Source organism: Rhineura floridana, chromosome 18, assembly GCF_030035675.1.
Source record: "Rhineura floridana isolate rRhiFlo1 chromosome 18, rRhiFlo1.hap2, whole genome shotgun sequence".
In the NCBI taxonomy this organism is placed as follows: Eukaryota; Metazoa; Chordata; class Lepidosauria; order Squamata; family Rhineuridae; genus Rhineura; species Rhineura floridana.
The window spans coordinates 6,082,526-6,099,708 of record NC_084497.1 but is presented as its reverse complement, the minus strand read 5'-3'; the positions used below and the strand labels follow the sequence as shown (position 1 = coordinate 6,099,708).

Below are 17,183 nucleotides of genomic sequence, written 5' to 3'. Positions count from 1 at the left end.
ACCTGTCTTGCCCCACCCCTCTGCCTGGGCCTTATCAGGAAGAGCTGCAGACTGAGATGTGCTGCTGCAGGGATGAGACTGTGCTGGGACCATCAAGGGGCAAGCATTTCTATCTGTCTTGCCCCACCCCTCTGCCTGGGCCATATCAGGAGGAGTTGCAGACTGAGAGGTACTGCTGCTGGGGTGAGACCAGTGGCGTCACTAGGGGGGTGCGGGGGGTGCGGACTGCACCAGGTGACACCATCAGAGGGGGGTGACTCTCAGCTTTATTTTTTTAAAAAAATTAAGTTTCTAGGTGGTCCGGTTCTCGAGATATACATAAAAATGTCAGCCGCCCCCCAGTGGCATCACTAGGGGGTGCGGAGGGGTTCGGACCACACCAGGTGACACCATCAGAGGGGGGTGATTCTCAGCTTTAATTTTAAAAAAAATTAAGTTTCTAGGTGGTCCGGTTCTCGAAATATACATAAAAACGTCAGCCACCCCCGTTAAATCTTTTTTTAAACTACTGTATAGCACTTCGTAGCTTTAACCCCGCCCATTCAGGATTGCAGTCAATCAGTGAAGTGTTTGTTTGACCTGTGGCAGTGTCTAGTAAACCTCATTGCAAGGCCAGAAAATGGTGGTTCCCCCCCCCCCATTTATCTGAAAATCTCATAAATTGGGTAAGTATATATATTTCAGTTTTTTCCCCTCTTGTGTGTAGGAGTCAGATCCTGGGCAGTGTTTTCAAAACCTTCCCAGTACTTGCTTTTGTGGGGGTAAAAGCATTGCTAATCCCATATCTCCAAAGTAAATCCCATTGAATTCAATAGGATTTACTTTTGAATAGACATGGTTATGAACGTGCTGAAAATCAGTGGGACTTTGGAGTGAATGTAAAAAAGAATTGTGTTTGTGTTCTAACTCTTTCTGTCCCCTTCTCCAATCCTATTTTAAAGCAAGTAGGCAGGGCTTACTTAGGTATTGCAGTTTTTATTCTGTAGGAAACGAATACTGATTTTTAAAAAACTAATACTGATTTTTCTGCAATGACCAACTGGTTTGACAATAAACTATTATATGGGCTGTATGTATTTATACATCTGCAGTGTGTGTGTGTAGTCTTTCCAACAACCCTGTGAGGTATGGTTGGAAACCAAGGCAGCTCACAACAAGAAATAAAGCCATTTAAAATCCAATAACCAAAAAGCAAGAATAAACAGTTGGAAAACAGCCTAAAGAGGCATGATTCTGAATTTTGGGTTGGGTGAATGACGTTTATTTATTTATTATTTGATTAATATCCCGCCCTTCCTCCCAGTAGGAGCCCAGGGCGGCAAACAAAAGCACTAAAAGCACTTTAAAACATCATAAAAACAGACTTTAAAATATATTAAAACATCTTTGAAAATAATTTTTAAATCTTTAAAAAAACATTTTTTAAAGAACAAAGAAAAGGCTTAAAAACATATTAAAAAGCAATTCCAACACAGACTCAGACTTGGATAAGGTCTCAACTTAAAAGAACAAGTTGAAAGAACAAGTTCCTTATCATTTGAGGCTGTAGTTCTCTGCACACTTCCCACTTTGAGTAAGCCCCATTGAATACATTGGGACTTGCTTCTGAGTAAACAAACATCGGATTGCACTATAAATATATTTACAGATTGTGTAATTCATAAACATATTTGAGAGTCATGTTTATATAAATATTTCTTCATACTGTGTCCTAATAAGTATTTGATTTCACACTATGGTTGTAGATGATTTTTCCCTCTACATTTTAAGTGTGCCCTTCTTCCTGGGGGTGGTCGTGGTTCTCCGTTGTTTTCATCCTGAGGGGAGGATAGGCTGAGAGATGGTGAGCAGCACATTTAAGGTCTCTTCACCTCCCCACCCTTTTTTTTATTTGTATTTATTTTATATTTCTCCAATATCTTCCTGTGGCTGTTTTTATGTATTTTAAATATTTTTAGATTAATAAATAGGAAATCATAATTGTGAACCTCCCTAAAAGTAATTTACCTATCCTTATGTTTTGGCAAAGTGATGGTGTGAAGGCATGCTGGTAGAACAAGAGACCATGTTTGAGGCATGTTATAAAGTGTTTGAGGACTTTGTCACACATTACTTTTTGAGACCTGTAGATTCATGTTGGAAAGAACACGTGCACGTATTGAATGGTGGCTTGGGTGCTGTTTTTTCAGTCTATGCTGCATGCGTAGGGAAGGTGATACATCATCTGGCAGCTAGCTTCATAACGTGAGAATGAAAAACATTTGGATCACCATTCACTTGTTTACTTTTCTCACTATTGAGGCCACTTCATATATTACTTTTTCATACACAGAAATTTAATCTTTGTATAGGAAAAAGTATTTTGTAAAATGTGAAGGACAGTGGCTGCCCAGTCAGTATAACCACTGTACAAGATCTACTCAGCCACTATAATTACCTTTTTGTTTTGAGTGCCCTTTTGTCTGGGTCTTGGTTCAGGTGTGTATCCAACTTTGATGTGCTTATGGAAGGGGTGTGCAAGTAGTGCCCCCCCCAAGTGTGGAGGCTTGGACAAACATTGTGTTATGGAAAACCAACGTCTGTGTGAAAGTACATATTTGGGAATGCCATCAGTGTAATCCTAAACACACTTAATAAATAATGTTGAACTTGCACATCACAAAATATATTATGGTCATGTCCATAAGCACCAGGAGGGTAGTCGCCCAGGGGATCTTAGTCCCTCTGCTTTTTTGGGAGCAGGGTCCCTATGTCTCCAAGCATCCTACAGTCAGCATGAAAAGGGAGTGTGTTAGTCACTGAGAAGAGTCTTCTAATAGGCTTCCTTGCCTTTTCTGCAGATTGGAGCCAATCAGAGTGAAAGGAGGTGAGTCAGCCACTGAGAAGACTCTTCTCAGTTGCTAACGCTCTCCACGTTCATGCTGATTGGTTCCTAGAGATGTTTGTTGTTGTGAGACAATACATTAACAAAGATCTCATTCTTAATCCAGGAGCAAAAAAGGGTGTACGTGGCTGTAACTATCATGAAGGGACCCTGCAGCTCTGAATTTTCTACTAAACAACTGATAAATAGCTATGTAACTTTGTGTCTGGAGACTTATTATTATCACTTTCCATAATTGTAAGGAGGTGTGTCCACATGCATGCATCCCAGGCACCTAAATGAGGGGAGAGAGCATCAGAGGGACATAAGCAGGTGTGTTATTCCAGGGGTTCCCAAACCTTTCTTCTACATAGACCACTTGAAAATTGCTGAGGGTCTGAAAGTATCTGAAAATTTACTATGGGCATATGCAAGATAATTAACTCCCATTAGTAATAAGAGCAAGAATTTGAGCTGTGCGTATGATATTGTAATTTAAAGGTGTAATTTTAATTTTGCTAGTTGTTTGTCACTACTATTGCCATTACATTCACTGATATACGGGAATTACGATTTACGAGTAACATTAGTACAAAAAACATTACTAAGGATTCTGTATGGTCTGATATGGGAGGAGGTCCATGGGGGTGACACCATGAGTTACCGCACCGGGTGACACCAACCCTAGTGATGCCACTGGGTGAGACTGCTGGGACCATCAAGGGGCAAGCATTTCCATCTGCCTTGCCCCACCCCTCTGCCTGGGCCTTATCAGGAAGAGCTGCAGACTGAGACGTGCTGCTGCAGGGATGGGACTGTGCTGGGACCATCAAGGGGCAAGCATTTCCATCTGCCTTGCCCCACCCCTCTGCTCTTAGTGACATTTTTCTGGGGACTGCCCTTTACCAGGAAGATGAATGCTTTTGGTTTGCTGCTCCTGTTTGTTTAGAGATGTTAGGACTTTGTTGGTTTGATTTTTTTTTCTTGTAAATTGTATTGTTTTTATATGCATTTTGTATTTGTATTTTTATTTGTGTGTAAGCCGCCTTGGGGGCCTATTTGGCCGAAAGGTGGCCTAGACATAAAATGTAACATAACATAACATCTCAGGAATCTTGACCCACAATGCACTTGTTCTCTGGGACTTTCTGTTAAAAACGTGCTGGGTCCAGGGACATGTTCAATGCTTCCTCCTCGTTCCCTCTGAGTGTCCAAAACAACTTTGGTTTGATTCGGGCAAATGGCGCTTTTGTGATTCCTCTGGGCAAGGTTGTTCTGTGGAGGTCTGCTCTGCAGGCAGCAGCAACAGTGGTGCCAATTCCAGCGAGATTTCGTTCACACGTGCAGGATTGTCTTGCCGGCCCTTCTTGGAGAGGAGGTGGTGATCTACCGCTAGCTGTCCTTTGCTGAGAGTGGGGATGAGGTGCAAATTCAGTTCAGGTCTCGTTTAAGAGCCATCGTACCTTAATTCGTACTTCCCAGAACAATATGCAATCTGAAAGACAGCTGTCTTCCGAAATTCACAAGAGAAATTGAAATGGACAGGCTCGCTATTTCTTAGCCAGGAGGTCTCTGGGACCAAGGAGGTGCAAAGGTCTGGGACCTTTGGGGAGATCCGTCATGGAAACAAGAAAGGTGGGCATGCAGAATTACAGATGCTTCCAGGTCTGGACTCCAGTTCCCAGCAGCCAGCAGGTCCAATGGGCAGGCACAATGGGAGTTGTAGTCCAGCAACAGCTGGAGGGCCAAGGATTCCTCGCTGGTTTCATTGGTATTGATTTAGTGTACATCGGTTGCCATCCCCTTCGTTTCAGATTCGCTTCCGTGTTATGTTAGGAGAAGATAAGGGAAGATGGGAGATAGGAGAAAGAAGGAGAAGACAGGAGAAGATAGGATTCTGTCTCCTATCTTCTTCTGTCTCCTATCTTGTCCTGTCTTCTCCTTCTTTCTCCGATCTTGTCCTATCATGTCCTGTCTTCTCCCTTCTCCTATCTTCTTCTTTCTCTTCTCTTGACCTATCGTCCTTCTATCTCCTATCTTCTCCTATGTTGTCCTGTCTTCTTCTTTCTCCTCTCTTCACCGATCTTGTGCTATCTTCTCCTATCTTGGCCTGTCTCCTTCTTTCTCCTATCTTGTCCTATCGTCTCCATCTCCTATCTTGTCCAACTTCTCCTGTCCTCCTTCTATCTCCTATGTCCTCTCTTGTCCTATCTTCTCCTAAATTCTCCTTCTATGTCTTATCTTGTCCTATCTTCTCAATTCTCCTTCTATCTCCTTTCTTGTCCTATCTTCTCCTATCTCATCCTATCTTGCAAATTCTCCTTCTGTCTTGTCCCATCTTCTCCTGCCTGGAGATGCCACTGGGGACTGAGCCTGGGACCTTCTGCAAGCACGGCAGATACTCTGTATCACCCAGCTATGGCCTTCCATTGAGATCCCTGCATTGATGGTGCCAGCCGTGTATCTCTCGCAAGGGAATTTCACAAGGTAAGAGCCCTTTCTTTTCCTTTGCTTCCCCTATCTTCTCCTTCTATCTCCTATCTTGTCCTATCTTCTCATTATCATTATCATTACCATTATCATTATTATTATTATTATAGTTTAATTCTACCCTGCCTATTGGCCAAAAGGCCCTCAAGGCAGCTTACAAAAAAAATAGACATACATCAATGAAAGCGATACACTTTACAAAAATTAAATAACATTACTTAAGAAACAGCAATTACAACTTATGCCCCTGTAGATGTTGCTGGACTGGATGGGATGCACTGTCACCTGCAAGCACGGCAGATACTCTGTATCACCCAGCTATGGCCTTCCATTGAGATCCCTGCATTGATGGTGCCAGCCGTGTATCTCTCGCAAGGGAATTTCACAAGGTAAGAGCCCTTTCTTTTCCTTTGCTTCCCCTATCTTCTCCTTCTATCTCCTATCTTGTCCTATCTTCTCATTATCATTATCATTACCATTATCATTATTATTATTATTATAGTTTAATTCTACCCTGCCTATTGGCCAAAAGGCCCTCAAGGCAGCTTACAAAAAAAATAGACATACATCAATGAAAGCGATACACTTTACAAAAATTAAATAACATTACTTAAGAAACAGCAATTACAACTTATGCCCCTGTAGATGTTGCTGGACTGGATGGGATGCACTGTCACCTATTCCCACAAATGGAACCTGAGAGACAGCAAAAAGTCACCTATGCCACGAATAACATCAGAAGTAGATAGTACAAAATCGTTGTGGTTGTTAGGAGCTGCTGGCACATTTAGTTGGATTATGAAAAGTTGCAACTGCATGGCTTGTTCCTGAAATCTTCTCTAGACTGGCATGCATTGCTTTCCTGCCGGGAGTCTTTTGAGAGCGATTGAGATCCCGGGATTGATTGCGCCAGCCGTGTATCTCTTGCAAGGCAATTTCAGAAGGTAGAAGCCCTTTTTCCTTTGGTTCCCCTGTCTTTTCCTTTTATCTCCTATCTTCTTCGATCTTCTCCTATCATCTTGTTCTACCTCCGATCTCCTATCTTCTCCAATGTTCTCAGTTCTCCTATCTTCACCTTCTTTCTCCTATTTTGTCCTATCTTCTTCTTTCTCCTATCTTCTCCTTTTCTCTCTTCTAGCTGATCCTTCTAGGTTCTAGCTCCTAGCTGGTCCTTCTGGCTTCTAGCTGGTCCTGGCTCCTAGCTGGTCCTTCTGGCTCCTAGCTGGTCCTTCTGGCTCCTAGCTGGTCCTTCTGGCTCCTAGCTGGTCCTTCTGGCTCCTAGCTCCTAGCTGGTCCTTCTGGCTCCTAGCTGGTCCTTCTGGCTCCTAGCTGGTCCTTCTGGCTCCTAGCTGGTCCTTCTGGCTCCTAGCTGGTCCTTCTAGCTCCTAGCTGGTCCGTCTGGCCTCTAGCTCCTAGCTGGTCCGTCTGGCCTCTAGCTCCTAGCTGGTCCGTCTGGCCTCTAGCTCCTAGCTGGTCCTTATCGCTTTTAGCTCCTAGCTGGTCCTTATCGCTTTTAGCTCCTAGCTGGTCCTTATCGCTTTTAGCTCCTAGCTGGTCCTTATCGCTTTTAGCTCCTAGCTGGTCCTTATCGCTTTTAGCTCCTAGCTGGTCCTTATCGCTTTTAGCTCCTAGCTGGTCCTTATCGCTTTTAGCTCCTAGCTGGTCCTTATCGCTTTTAGCTCCTAGCTGGTCCTTATCGCTTTTAGCTCCTAGCTGGTCCTTATCGCTTTTAGCTCCTAGCTGGTCCTTATCGCTTTTAGCTCCTAGCTGGTCCTTATCGCTTTTAGCTCCTAGCTGGTCCTTATCGCTTTTAGCTCCTAGCTGGTCCTTATCGCTTTTAGCTCCTAGCTGGTCCTTATCGCTTTTAGCTCCTAGCTGGTCCTTATCGCTTTTAGCTCCTAGCTGGTCCTTATCGCTTTTAGCTCCTAGCTGGTCCTTATCGCTTTTAGCTCCTAGCTGGTCCTTATCGCTTTTAGCTCCTAGCTGGTCCTTATCGCTTTTAGCTCCTAGCTGGTCCTTATCGCTTTTAGCTCCTAGCTGGTCCTTATCGCTTTTAGCTCCTAGCTGGTCCTTATCGCTTCTAGCTCCTAGCTGGTCCGTCTGGCTTCTAGCTCCTAGCTGGTCCGTCTGGCTTCTAGCTCCTAGCTGGTCCGTCTGGCTTCTAGCTCCTAGCTGGTCCGTCTGGCTTCTAGCTCCTAGCTGGTCATTCTGGCTTCTAGCAGGTCCTTCTGGCTTCTACTATCCTGTACTGTTCCTCTTGTCTGCTACCTTGTCCTATCTCCTCCTCCTTTCTCCTGTCTTCTTCTGTCTTCTTATGTCTCCTATCTTCTCCTGTCTTCTTATGTCTCCTATCTTCTCCTATCTTGCCATACCTTCTCCATCTATCTCATATCTTCTCCTGTCCTCCTCATATCTCCTAGCTTCACCTTCTATCCTCCTATCTCCTCCTGTCTTCTCGTATCGTCTATCTCCTATCTTCTCTGATCTTCTCTGATCTCCTATCTTCTCCTATCTTCCCCTATCTTGTCCTTCTACCTCCTATCTTCTCTTATCTTCTCCTATCTCATATCTTGTACTATCTTGTTCTCTCTCCTCTTCTTCCGTCTCCTATCTTGTCCTTCTGTCTGCTATCTATCTTGTCCTATCTTCTCTGATCTTCTGCGATCTTCCATCTCCTATCTTGTCCTATCTTCTCTGATCTTCTGCAATCTTCTATCTGCTATCTTGTCCTTCCATCTGCTATCTTGTCCTATCTTATCCTTCTATCTCCAATCTTGTCCCATCTTCTTATGTCTCCTATCTTCTCCTATCTTCTCCATCTATCTCATCTCCTATCCTCCTTCTAGCTTGTTCTATCTTCTTCTTTCTCCTATGTTCTCCAATCTTCTTTCTCCTATCCTCCTATCTTGTCCTATATTCTCCTATATTGTCCTATCCTCCTTCTTTCTCCTTTCTCTTTTCCTGCTTCTACCTTCTACCTGGTCCTTCTGGCTTCTACTATCTTGTCCTGTGTTGTCCTTCTGTCCGCTATCTTGTCCTATATTCTCCTTCTTTCGCCTATCTTGTCCTATCTTCTCCTTCTACCCTTTCCTTCTATCTCCTATCATCTATCTTGCCGTATCTTCTCCTGTCTTCTCCTACCTTGTCCTATCTTCTCCTTTTATCTCCTACTTTCTCCTACCTTGTCCTATCTTCTCCTTTTATCTCCTATCTTCTCTGATCTTTTTATATTATTATTATTGTTGTTGTTGTTATCATTATTATTGTTGTTATTATAGTTTGTTTCTACCCTGCCTTTTGGCCCAAAGGCCCTCAAGGCGGCTTACAAAAAAAATAGACACGTATAGAGATACATCAATGAAAGCAATACAATTTAGATAGTACAAAATCATTGAAGTTGTCAGGAGCTGCTGGCACTTTTAGTTGGATTATGAAAAGTTGCAACTGCACGGCTTGTTCCTGAAATGTTCTGTGTAAGACCAGCATGCATTGCTTTCCTGCTGGGAGTCTTCTGAGAGTGATTGAGATCCGGGGATGGATTGTGCCAGCCATATGTCTCTCGCAAGGGAATTTCACAAGGTAGGAGCCCTTTTTCCTTTGGTTCCCCTGTGTTTCCTGTCTATCTCCAATCTTCTTCTATCTCCTATCTTGTTTTATCTTCTCCTTCTATCTCCTTTCTCCGATCTTGTTCTACCTTCTTTCTCTTGCTTTTCGCTACTAGCAGGTCCTTCTGGCTTCTACTATCCTGTACTGTGTTTTCCTTTTGTCTGTTACCTTGTCCTATCTTCTCTTTCTATCTGCTATCTTGTGCTATCGTCTCCTGTCTTTTCCTCTGTTGTCCTTTCTCTCTCTTCTCGCTTCTAGCTGGTCGTTCTGGCTTCTAGCTGGTCCTTCTACGCCACTGTCTTGTCCTGTGTTGTCCTTCTGTCTCCTATCTCATCCTATCTTCTTCTGCTCCTCCTTCTTTCTCCTATCTTCCCCATCTATCTCCTATCATGTGCTATCGTCCTATCTTGTCCTGTCTTCTCCTTCTTTCGCCTATCTTGTCCTTTCTCCTATCTCCTATCTTGTCCTTTCTCCTATCTTGTCATTTTATCCCATGTTGTGCTATCTTCTACTTCTATCTCCTATCTTGTCCTATCTTCTCTTTCTATCTGCTATCATTTGCTATGTTCTCCTATTGTGTCCTACCTTCTCCTTCCATCTGGTATCTTGCCCTATCTTCCCCGTCTATCTGCTATCTTGTGCTATGCTGCTATCTCCTACCTTCTCCTTCTATCTCCCAGCTTCTCCTATGTTCTCCTGTCTCCTAACTTCTTTCTATCCTATCTTGTCCTTTTATCCCATGTTGTGCTATCTTCTACTTCTATCTCCTATCGTTTGCTATGTTCTCCTATATTGTCCTGTCCTCCTTGTATCTCCTATCTCGTCCTTCTCTCTTCTCTTGTCCTATCTTGTCCTTCTATCTCCTATCATTTGCTATGTTCTTCTAGATTGCCCTATCCTCCTTGTATATCCTCTCTTCTCCTGTGTTGTTGTATCTTCTCCTATCTTCCCCATCTAACTGCTATCATATGCTATCCTCCTATCTGGTCCTGTCTTCTCCTTCCTCTCTTGTCCTATCTTTCTTTCTGCTATCTTCTCCTTTCTCCTTTCTCTCTCTTGTCTCTGGTCCTTATAGCTTCTAGCTGGTCTTTCTAGCTTCTACTATCCTGTACTGTGTTTTCCTTCTGTCTGCTACCTTGTCCTATCTTCTCCTTCTTTTCACTGTCTTATCCTATTTCCTAGCTTCTCCTATCTTGTCTTTCTATCCTACTTTGTCCTTTTGTGCTGTCTGCTCATTCTCTCTCCTATCTTATCCTATCTTCTCTTGTCCTATCTTGTCCTATTTCCTATCGTTTCCTATGTTCTTCTATATTGTCCTATCCCCCTTGTATCTTCTCTCTTCTCCTGTCATCTACCTTCTATCATCTTGTTCTATCTATTTTGCCCTATCTTCCCTGTCTATCTGCTATCGTGTGCTATCCTCCTATCCTACCTTGTCTTTCTATCGTATCTTGTCCTTTTCTCCCATGTTGTGCTATCTATTCCTATATTGTCCTATCCTCCTTGTATCTCTTACCTTGTCCTGTCTTCTCTTTCTTTCTGCTATCTTGTTCTATATTCTCCTATATGCGCTATCTTCTCCTTCCTTGTGGCTTCTACTATCCTGTACTGTGTTTTCCTTCTGTCTGCTACCTTGTCCTATCTTCTCCTCCTTTTCCCTGTCTTATCCTATCTTCTCTTTCTCTCTTCTATCTTCTCCTATCTCCTCCTTCTATCTCCTAGCTTTTCCTATCTTGTCTTTCTATCCTACTTTGTCCTTTTGTCCTATCTTGTGCTACCTTCTCATTCTCTCTCCTATCTTATCCTATCTTCATCTATGTTCTCTTGTCCTATCTTGTCCTATCTCCTATCGTTTGCTATGTTCTCCTATATTGTCCTGTCCTTTGTATCTCCTCTCTTCTCCTCTCTTGTTGTATCTTTTCCTATCCTGTGCTATCCTCCTATCGTGTCCTGTGTTCACCTTCTTTCGCCTCTCTTGTCCTTCCTGCTATCTCCTCTCTTGTCCTGTCTTCTCCCTTTTCATATCTTCTCCTATCATCTTATTCTATCTCTTATCTTGTCCTACCTTCCCCTTCCATCTCCTATCTTGCCCTGTCATCCCTGTCTATCTGCTATCTTGTGCTATCCTCCTATCTGCTACCTTCTGCTTCTATCTCCCAGCTTCTCCTATCTTGTGCTATCTTCTTCATCTCTCTAGTATCGAATCCTATCTTCTATCTTCACTTGTCCTATCTTGTCCTTCTATCCTTCCTATCTTCGCCTTCCTTCTCCTTTCTCTCTTGTCCTATCTTCTGTTTCTTTCTGCTATATTGCCCTATCTTCTCCTTTCTTTCTTTTCGCTGGTCCTTCTGTCTGCTATCTTGTCCTATCTTCTCCTTCTATGTCATCTGTTCTGCTCTCTTGTTCTGCTATCTTGTCCTGTCTTCTGCTGTCTTCCACCTTCTCATATCTTGCCCTATCCTCTCTTTCTAGTTCCTCCTATCTTCTGCTATCTTCTCCTATCATCTTGTTCTATCTCCTAACTTCTCCTGCTACCTCCTAACTTCTCCTGCTACCTCTTATCTTCTCCTTCGATCTCCTTTCTCCTTTTTCTGTTGTCCTATCTTCTCTTACTTTCTCCTTTCTCTCTTGTCCTATCTTTTCTTTCTTTCTCCTATCTTGTGCTATATTGCCCTATCCTTTCTCTTTTCTCTCTCTTCGCTGGTCCTTCTAGCTTCTAGATTGTCGCTGGTCCTTCTGGCTTCTAGCTGGTCCTTCTAGCTTCTACTGTCTTGTCCTTCTGTCTGCTATGATGTCCTATCTTGTCGTATCTTCTCCTTCTATGTCATCTCTAATGCTGTCTACCTTCTCATATCTTGCCCTATCTTCTCTTTCTAGCTCCTCCTATCATCTTGTTCTATCTCCTATCTTGTCCTACTTTGTCCTTACTTCTCCTGCTATCTCTTATCTTTTCCTTCTATCTCCTTTCTCCTCTCTTGTCCTTTTATCTCCTTCTTGTCCTGTCTTCTCCTTCTTTCTCCTATCTTCTCTCCTCAGATCTTCTATCTTGCCCTACCTTCCCCTTCCATCTCCTATCTTCCCCTTCCATCTCCTATCATGTGCTATCGTCCTGTCTTCTCCTTCTTTCGCCTCTCTTGTCCTTTCTATCTCCTCTCTTGTCCTGTCTTCTACCTTCTCCTATCATCTTGTTCTATCTTCTATCTTGCCCTATCTTCCCCGTCTATCTGCTATCTTGTGCTATCCTGCTATCTCCTACCTTCTCCTTCTATGTCCCAGCTTCCCCTATCTCCTATCTTGTCCTTCTATCTCCTATCGTTTGCTATGTTCTCCTATATTGTCCTATTCTCCTTGTATCTCTTATCCTATCTTAAGAACATAAGAACATAAGAAGAGCCTGCTGGATCAGGCCAGTGGCCCATCTAGTCCAGCATCCTGTTCTCACAGTGGCCAACCAGGTGGCTGGGGGAAGCCCGCAAGCAGGACCCGAGTGCAAGAACACTCTCCCCTCCTGAGGCTTCCGGCAACTGGTTTTCAGAAGCATGCTGCCTCTGACTAGGGTGGCAGAGCACAGCCAGCATGGCTAGTAGCCATTGATAGCCCTGTCCTCCATGAATTTGTCTAATCTTCTTTTAAAGCCATCCAAGCTGGTGGCCATTACTGCATCTTATGGGAGCAAATTCCATAGTTTAACTATGCGCTGAGTAAAGAAGTACTTCCTTTTGTCTGTCCTGAATCTTCCAACATTCAGCTTCTTTGAATGTCCACGAGTTCTAGTATTATGAGAGAGGGAGAAGAACTTTTCTCTATCCACTTTCTCAATGCCATGCATAATTTTATACACTTCTATCATGTCTCCTCTGACCCGCCTTTTCTCTAAACTAAAAAGCCCCAAATGCTGCAACCTTTCCTCGTAAGGGAGTCGCTCCATCCCCTTGATCATTCTGGTTGCCCTCTTCTGAACCTTTTCCAACTCTATAATATCCTTTTTGAGATGAGGTGACCAGAACTGTACACAGTATTCCAAATGCAGCCGCACCATAGATTTATACAACGGCATTATGATATCGGCTGTTTTATTTTCAATACCTTTCCTAATTATCGCTAGCATGGAATTTGCCTTTTTCACAGCTGCCGCACACTGGGTCGACATTTTCATCGTGCTGTCCACTACAACCCCGAGGTCTCTCTCCTGGTCGGTCACCGCCAGTTCAGACCCCATGAGCGTATATGTGAAATTAAGATTTTTTGCTCCAATATGCATAATTTTACACTTGTTTATATTGAATTGCATTTGCCATTTTTCCACCCATTCACCTCAGTTTGGAGAGGTCTTTTTGGAGCTCTTTGCAATCCCTTTTTGTTTTAACAACCCTGAACAGTTTAGTGTCGTCAGCAAACTTGGCCACTTCACTGCTCACTCCTAATTCTAGGTCATTAATGAACAAGTTGAAAAGTACAGATCCCAATACCGATCCTTGAGGGACTCCACTTTCTACAGCCCTCCATTGGGAGAACTGTCCGTTTATTCCTACTCTCTGCTTTCTGCTTCTTAACCAATTCCTTATCCACAAGAGGACCTCTCCTCTTACTCCATGACTGCTAAGCTTCCTCAGAAGCCTTTGGTGAGGTACCTTGTCAAACACTTTTTGAAAGTCTAAGTACACTATGTCCACTGGATCACCTCTATCTATATGCTTGTTGACACTCTCAAAGAATTCTAATAGGTTACTGAGACAGGACTTTCCCTTGCAGAAGCCATGCTGGCTCTGCTTCAGCAAGGCTTGTTCTTCTATGTGCTTAGTTAATCTAGCTTTAATAATACTTTCTACCAGTTTTCCAGGGACAGAAGTTAAGCTAACTGGCCTGTAATTTCTGGGATCCCCTCTGGATCCCTTTTTGAAGATTGGTGTTACATTTGCCACTTTCCAGTCCTCAGGCACGGAGGAGGACCCAAGGGACAAGTTACATATTTTAGTTAGCAGATCAGCAATTTCACCTTTGAGTTCTTTGAGAACTCTCGGGTGGATGCCATCCGGGCCCAGTGATTTGTCAGTTTTTATATTGTCCATTAAGCCTAGAACTTCCTCTTTCGTTACCACTATTTGTCTCAGTTCCTCAGAATGCCTTCCTGCAAATGTTAGTTCAGGTTCAGGGATCTGCCCTATATCTTCCACTGTGAAGACAGATGCAAAGAATTCATTTAGCTTCTCTGCAATCTCCTTATCGTTCTTTAGTACACCTTTGACTCCCTTATCATCTAAGGGTCCAATTGTCTCCCTAGATGGTCTCCTGCTTTGAATGTATTGATAGAAGTTTTTGTTGTTGGTATCTTCTTTCTTTATTTCTGCGATCTTGTCCTATATTCTCCTATATGCACTATCTTCTCCTTCCTTCTCTTGTCTCTGGTCCTGATAGGTTCTCGCTGGTCTTTCTGCTTTCTAGCTGGTCCTTCTGGCTTCTACTATCCTGTACTGTGTTTCCCTTCTGTCTGCTACCTTGTCCTATCTTCTCCTTCTTTTCCCTGTCTTATCCTATCTCCTCCTGTCTCCTAGCTTCTCCTATCTTGTGTTTCTATCCTACTTTGTCCTTTTGTCCTGTCTGCTCATCCTCTTGTCTCCTGTCTTCTCCTACCTTGTACTGTCTTCTCCTCCTTCTATCTCCTATCTTCTCTCTTCTGTCTCGTCCTTCCATCTCCTATCTTCTCCTATCTTGTACTGTCTTCTCCTTCTACCGTCTCCTTCCGTCTCCTGTCTTCTCCTTATTATTATTATTATAGTCTGTTTCTACCCTGCCCTTTGGCCCAAAGGCCCTCAAGGCGGCTTACCAAACAAATAGACACGTACAGAGATACATCAATGAAAGCAATACAATTTAGATGGTACAAAATCGTTGAAGTTGTCAGGAGCTGCTGGCACATTTAGTTAGATTATGAAAAGTTGCAACTGCACGGCTTGTTCCTGAAATCTTTTCTGTAAGACCAGCATGCATTGCTTTCCTGCCGGGAGTCTTCTGAGAGCGATTGAGATCCCGGGATGGATTGCGCCAGCCATATGTCTTTCACAAGGTAGGAGCCCTTTTTCCTTTGGTTCCCCTGTCTTTCCTGTATATCTCTGATCTTCTTCTATCTCCTATCTTGCCTTATCTTCTTCTATCTCCAACCTTTTTGATGTTCTCCTATCTTCAGCTATCTTGTCTGATATTCTCCTATCATCTTGTTCCATCTCTGCTCTCCCATCCTGTCCTATCTTCTCCTTCTTTCTCTGAACTTGTCCTATCTCCTCCTTTCTCTCGCTTCTCGCTACTAGCAGGTCCTTCTAGCTTCTACTATCCTGTACTGTGTTTTCCTTTTGTCTGCTACCTTGTCCTATCTCCTCCTCCTTTCTCCTCCTCTCTTCTCCGATCTTGTCCTGTCTTCTTATGTCTCCTATCTTCTCCTATCCTCCTTCTACCTCCTAGCTTCTCTTAGCTTCTTCTATCTCCTTCTTTCTCCTATCTTGTCCTATCTCCTATCTTCTCTTATCTTCTCCTATCTCCTGTCTTGTACTATCTTGTTCTCTCTCCTCTTCTTCCATCTCCTGTCTTCTCCTTCTATCTCCTATCTTGTCCTATCTCCATCTCCTGTCTCGTCCTGTCTTCTCCTATCTATCTTTTCCTTCCATCTCCTATCTTGTCCTATCTTCTCCTTCTTTCCCCTTTCTCTTTTCTCACTTCTAGCTGGACCTTAAGGCTTCTACTATCTTGTCCTGTGTTATCCTTCTGTCCGCTATCTTGTCCTATCTTCTCCTTCTCACCTATCTTCTCCTACTTTCTCCTACCTTGTCCTTTTATCTCCTATCTTCTCTGATCTTGTTATATTATTTTTATTTTTATTATTGTTCTTATTATTGTTGTCGTTATTATAGTCTGTTTCTACCCTGCCTTTTGGCCCAAAGGCCCTCAAGGCGGCTTACCAAACAAATAGACACGTATAGAGATACATCAATGAAAGCAATACAATGTAGATGGTACAAAATCGTTGAAGTTGTCAGGAGCTGCTGGCACATTTAGTTAGATTATGAAAAGTTGCAACTGCACGGCTTGTTCCTGAAATCTTTTCTGTAAGACCAGCATGCATTGCTTTCCTGCCGGGAGTCTTCTGAGAGCGATTGAGATCCCGGGATGGATTGCGCCAGCCGTATGTCTCTCGCAAGGCAATTTCCCAAGGTAGGAGCCCTTTTTCCTTTGGTTCCCCTGTCTTTCCCATCTATCTCTGATCTTCTTCTATCTCCTATCTTGTCTTATCGTCTTCTATCTCCGTCTATCTTCGATCTTCTTCGATCTTGTCCTATCGTCTTCTTCTATCTCCTACCCTGTCCCGTCTTCTTCTAGCTGCTCCATCTGGCCGGCCGGCGGCTGTTAGCTCCTAGCTCCTAGCTGCTCCGGCGGCTGTTAGCTCCTAGCTCCTAGCTGCTCCGGCGGCTGTTAGCTCCTAGCTCCTAGCTGCTCCGGCGGCTGTTAGCTCCTAGCTCCTAGCTGCTCCGTCTGGCCGGCCGGCGGCTGTTAGCTCCTAGCTCCTAGCTGGTTCTGGCTTCTAGCTTCTCTATCTTGTACTGTGTTGTCCTTCTGTCTGCTATCTTGTCCTGTCTTCTCTTTCTGTCTCCTATCTTCTCTCTTCCCTCTTGTCCTTCTACCGTCTCCTTCCGTCTCCTGTCTTCTCCTTATTATTATTATTATAGTCTGTTTCTACCCTGCCTTTTGGCCAAAAGGCCCTCAAGGCAGGTTACAAAAAAATAGACACGTATAGAGATACATCAATGAAAGCAATACAATGTAGATGGTACAAAATCGTTGAAGTTGTCAGGAGCTGCTGGCACATTTAGTTAGATTATGAAAAGTTGCAACTGCACGGCTAGTTCCTGAAATCTTCTCTGTAAGACCAGCATGCATTCCTTTCCTGCTGGGAGTCTTCTGAGAGTGATTGAGATCCCGGGATGGATTGCGCCAGCCATATGTCTCTCGCAAGGGAATTTCACAAGGTAGGAGCCCTTTTTCCTTTGGTTCCCCTGTCTTTCCCATCTATCTCTGATCTTCTTCTATCTCCTATCTTGTCTTATCGTCTTCTATCTCGAACCTTTTTGATGTTCTCCTATCTTCAGCTATCTTGTCCTATCTCTGATCTCCTATCCTGTCCTATCTTCTCCTTCTACTTCTTTCTCTGATCTTGTCCTATCTCCTCCTTTCTCTC

At 43.5% G+C, this 17,183-nt stretch overlaps 1 protein-coding gene across 2 annotated transcripts in view; it reads left to right on the top strand.

Annotated features, from left to right (window-relative positions):
* The first annotated feature begins 74 nt into the window (after positions 1-74).
* LOC133372740 (fibrillin-2-like) overlaps positions 75-17,183 on the top strand; it is a 35,818-nt gene continuing 18,709 nt past the window's right edge. Inside the window, exons 1-2 of one of the 2 annotated variants that reach the window (XM_061601776.1) lie at positions 75-169; positions 5,607-5,742. The gene's annotated coding sequence lies outside the window, so the exon portion shown is untranslated. The remainder of the gene's footprint in view (positions 170-5,606; positions 5,743-17,183) is intronic. The other variant, XM_061601777.1, reaches the window with a different exon arrangement.